The 5,184-nt window shown below is 46.1% G+C and overlaps 1 pseudogene; it reads left to right on the top strand.

The window, feature by feature from the left end:
• Positions 1-105, top strand: LOC140548721 (U5 spliceosomal RNA; annotated as a pseudogene).
• The last annotated feature ends 5,079 nt before the right edge of the window (positions 106-5,184 follow it).

Raw genomic sequence — 5,184 nt, 5'->3', positions numbered from 1 at the left:
TCTCTTCATTCACGTATAAATCTTTCGCCTTTTACTAAAGATTTCCGTGGAGGGGAACGTTGACGAGTTTTGCCTATTTTTTGAAGGCTCCGCCTTGGCGGAGCTGCTTTTTCTCTCCAAGTTTGAAAGACAGATTCGTGCCTTCGGTCACTCGCTGGAGCTTGTGCAGGTGGGTGTGGTTAATTGAATTGTATTTATTTGTTGTTCTTTCTTTCTTTCTTTGCCTTTTTTCTTTTTCGTTTTTCTTGCAAAGTAGTCACCGTGTAGTAGCTAGTTACTAACCAAGGGGCGGTCCCGCACGGGGTGGCCTGTTCGGGTTATCGCTTCTCGGCCTTTTGGCTAAGACAGCGGTCGACTCTTTTGCGTCCCTAGATCCTGGCCTTTGTGACCTTGATCTTTAGCGCAGGAGAGGAGATTGTACGGATCCCTGGCTTAGGTGGGTGAGTCTTGGACGGTAGACTCTGTCTTTCTGGTTCTGGGGCTCATTATCAAGCTGCAAGGTAAGTGCAATCTTTTATTTTTTCTTTGCTGGTTTTAGTGTTTTTACCTATTTATTTGTATTTATTGTTTTAAGAGTTTTATCGGCCACCAGGTGCCTCCAAGCATGTCGGCTGTTCGTGCCGGCATGCGGAGGCACCATAGCGTGCGCCTTTTATTTAGAGAAGAGAATGGAAGGCTCCTGGGGATGTCTCGGCTGGACTTCTCCAGGAAGCTTATCCAAAAAACCCTTAATTTTAAACCGACGGAACTGAACTGCCTAATGACTCTGCCTGGTAACAAGGGATTTGACGTTTGCTTCTGCTCGGCTTCCCTGCTTAAAGATTTTTGGACTCGGCTTGAAAATGTTAAGGACCAGTTCTCCATGTTCAAGGTGGAGAAACTTTCTGACAATTCTCACAAGGTGGTGATTGTCAGAATGTTCAATGAAACTGTGACTGGAGAGGATATTGTTACATGGCTGGCGAGATTTTGCACGGTGAAAAGCCCACCTGTTAAGGTTTTGGATGAGGACGGCATTTGGAACTGCTCGTGGCGAATTCCCATTAAACAATGGGAAGACCCGAGCAGTTACCTTGGCCTGAGACAAATACCGTCTATGATAGTGTTGGGAGAAAACCGAGGCTACATTTATTATCAAGGAATGCCCAAACTGTGTCGCAAGTGCGGCAAGTTTGGGCATCTAGCCGAAGCGTGTCAGGAAATCGTGTGTGGGAAGTGTCGAGAAATTGGGCACACTTTTGAGGAGTGTACCAATGGCAGACGGTGCAATCTTTGTGGAGAATCTTCCCATCTCTACAGAGATTGCCCCAAATCTTTTGCCAACAAGTTAAAAGCTAGCAAAATGGCTGCCAGGCAGCATGGCCAGGAGGTGAAGGAGAAGGAGAAAGAAGGGGAGGAGGAGGGGGCGGTCCCTGGGGTTTTGGCGGGAGATTTGAATCCCCAGCCTGCCCCAGGGATTGGCCATGGAAAAGAGGGCGGAGCTAACAACCAGGCAGAGTCTGAGCAGGAACTGGAGGCCACCCCCTCCAAGCAAGTACAGGAACAAGGTGTGCAGCAGCAGCAAGAGGAGGAAGAAAGCACTTCCTCCCTAATTACGGTGCCGGAGGTGAGTGTGGCCTCCAGTGGGAGTGGGTCTGATGGCTCGCTCCCCAATGCTCAAGTGGGCAAAAGGCCCGCGGGGTCTCCTCTACCAGAACTGGCAGAGAAGAAACAGAAGGCAACACAGGATCCAGGCAGTTCCTCTTCGGAAGGTCTGGATCGTCTGTGGCCTGATGAATCCCCCAATGAGGTGTCTTTCTTACACTTTCAGTTAAAGACATCTACGCCCAGGACTCTACAAGAGCTTCGCTCTGTAGGCCTGGAGGCTGGAGACACCGGCCAACCTCCTAACCCCAGAACAGTGGGGGTAAAAGAGGAGCAGGTGTCACAAGAAATATTGTGATTTTTAAAATGCCTTTTTAATCTTTTATTTGTGTAGTCTTTTTGTTTTATTTTCATGGTCTTTTAATTATATACCTGTCTTTTAAAACCTACACTGCTCATGGCTCTCACTATTTCAACTATTAATGTTAGGAGTGTGAGAGCCTCCACTAGAGCAGAGAGTGTCTTGTCCCTTTTAAAAGATATAAAGTCAGATGTGTTTTTACTACAAGAGTGTGCTTTACCGTTCCTGAAGACGTACAGAGATTGGGAGCAGCGCTGGGCTGCCGGTCCCTCTCTCTGGAGCGGTTCACACTACAACAGAGCCGACGGTGTTGCAATTTTAATAAAGAACCCTCACATCCTGGTGAAGGGCAGCACTGTGGTGAGGGATGGACGGGCTCTTTTAGTAAATTTGACTTTTTTAGGAAGGGATTTTAACATTCTTAATGTGTATGGTTTTAATGATAAAAACGATAGGTATAAACTTTTAGAAGACCTGCAGCCCCACATGCTGGGGAGGGCACCTTTAGTAGTGGGAGGGGATTTTAATTGTGTTTTATCAAGAAAGGATAGGAAAAGAGTAGGGGAGGATTTTAAGTTAGACAAGACGTCAGTTTTATTGCAGGGCTTAGTTAAAGATTTTAAATTAGTCGACTGCTTTAAAAAAATGCATCCAGAGGAGGAGGGCTTCACCTGGTTCAGTGGTGACTGCGCCCGAGCCTCCCGCATCGACTATATTTTTACAAGAGACTGCCCGCCAACTGATGCAACATTGACCCCCCTCTGTTTTTCAGATCACCTCATGCTATCGTGCACCCTGTCTCTCCCCACCGGTGTGACTGTAGGGGGAGGGCTGTGGAGACTGAACTGCTCCCTGTTACAAGATGAAGAAATAGTTAAGAGCTACAGGGAGCAGTACAGTCTCTGGCAGACCCTCCAAGACTGTTTTGATTCACGGGCACAGTGGTGGGAAATGGCAAAACAAAGGACGAAAACGTTTTTTAAAAAGATAGGAAGGGACAAAAAGAGTAGAGAGAGACGACGCATGATGGGGCTGCAAAAAAGACTACAGAGATATTTTAACCTTTTAAATAAAGGCATTGATTTTAGTGAAGAAATAAAAGAAGTTAAAAGGGAAATGTCGGTTTTAAATGAAATAAAAAGTAAAGGAATAATTTTAAGAAGTAAAGAAAAAGAAGTGGAGGAAGGAGAAAAATGCACACGCTATTTTTTTAAGAAAATTTTATCTAGGGGGGGAGGGATTACAAAAATAACAAAAGATGGGAGGGAACAAATAAACACAGAGGGGATTTTAAAAGAAGTTGAATGTTTTTATCAAGAACTTTATGAAGAGAAAAGTGTGCAAACCAAAACTATGGAAGAGGTCTTAAACTTTTTAGAAAAACAAATAACTAGTCAGAATGTTTTAACAGGAAATTTTACAGGAGAGGAAATTTTAAAATGTCTTAAAGGTTTTAAAAAGTATAAGACTCCGGGAGAGGATGGACTCCCCGTGGAATTTTATTTGACCTTTTGGGACATTTTAGCAACGGACATTCTGACTGTTTTTAATGAATTCGAAACTTTTGACCGACTTCCAGACAGTTTTAGGTCAGGGATAGTTACTTTACTTTTCAAAAAAGGAGACAAGACCGACTTAAAAAACTGGAGACCAATAACCCTTTTAAATGTTGATTGTAAACTTTTTAGTAAACTTTTAGCTAGACGAATGTCGATAGTTTTAGAGGACGTGATCCACCCGGATCAAGCCTGCGCCGTGCCAGGAAGGAGGATCACCGACAGCCTAGTGTTGGTCAGAGACGCCATCTGTTTTGCGAGAGACAGAAACATTCGGCTCATAGTCCTAAATTTAGACTTTGAAAAAGCCTTCGATCGGGTCTCGCACCAGTACCTGCTCCAGGTACTGCAAAAAATGGGTTTCCCTGGGAGGTTTTTAAAGTGGGTGGGCCTGCTTTACACAGATATAAGCAGTCGAATTCTGGTAAACGGGCACCTCACAAAGGCGATCAGAGTTCGCTCTGGCGTCCGCCAAGGGTGTTCGTTATCTCCGCTCCTGTACGTTGCGTGCATTGAGCCACTGGCGCAGATCTTGAGAAAGGACAAATGGATCAAAGGACTGGACTTGCCAGGCGGACTGACGGCGACCTGTACTTTGTACATGGACGACGTTACGCTTTTATGTTCCGACGTTTTATCGGTCCAAAGAGCACTGGACTTGACTGACTGGTATGGAAGGGCCTCGGGCGCTAAGCTCAATAGGAGCAAGTCCGAGGCCCAGCTCTTTGGACCCTGGGGAAACATAGGCGCCGACTTGGATTTGGATTTTAAAGACAAAGATATCAAAATTTTAGGAATCAAATTTGACGAAGAGGGTGGCGGACGGGGAAACTGGACTGACGCGTTAGGGAAAGTCAGGCAACGTTTGGGTTTCTGGGGACTAAGACAGCTGACAATAGAGGGCAAGGTTTTAATAATCAAATCTGTTATTTTACCTTTGCTTTTACTGTTGTGTTCTGTTTTTAGTCCCCCAAAGTTTTTTCTTTTAGGATTGGAGAGAGCTGTGTTTTATTTCCTGTGGGGGTCCAAGTGGGAGAGGCTGAGGAGGGCGGTGATGAAGAAGAGAAAGGAGAATGGAGGAAAAGGGCTCCCAGACCCCCACCTGTTTTTAGGAAGCAAGTTCGCTGCTTTACACATAAAGTATGCGACGAATCCCTCCAGAGACAACAAGACCGCCGCTATGGCAAAGTTCTGGATGGGGTCGTACTTGCGTAGCTTAAAGATTTTACAATTGGATTTAAGAACACCAGTCTCTTTTAATCTTTCTAAAGAATATGATTTTATTAGAAAGTTTTTAAGAAAATATGATTTAGAGAAAGAAGATTTTACTGTTTTAACTAACGCGAAATCTCTTGTCTCTCTTGTGCAGGACCGGGAAGAGGTGAGCCCAGTTCCAGGCCTCACACTAAGTGAGGCCAAGGCAGTTTGGAGGAACGCAGCCCACCCCGCTCTCCAGAACAAGCACAAAGACCTGTCGTGGATGGCGGCCCATGAGATCCTCCCGGTCAGGGCCGTGATGCACTCCCGGGGAATGGCATCCAACCCCACGTGCCCACGGCCGGGGTGTGGCGAACCAGAGACCGTGAGGCACGTGCTCTGGGAGTGCAGTGTGGCGAGGGACCTGTGGGCCATAACCGGTCCCCTGCAATGCCCGAGCCTGCCAGCAGGGGAGGTCCAGCCGTC

The sequence above is a fragment of the Salminus brasiliensis genome, chromosome 25 (assembly GCF_030463535.1).
Source record: "Salminus brasiliensis chromosome 25, fSalBra1.hap2, whole genome shotgun sequence".
Taxonomy (NCBI): Eukaryota; Metazoa; Chordata; class Actinopteri; order Characiformes; family Bryconidae; genus Salminus; species Salminus brasiliensis.
This window is presented reverse-complemented; position numbering and strand designations above follow the sequence as displayed.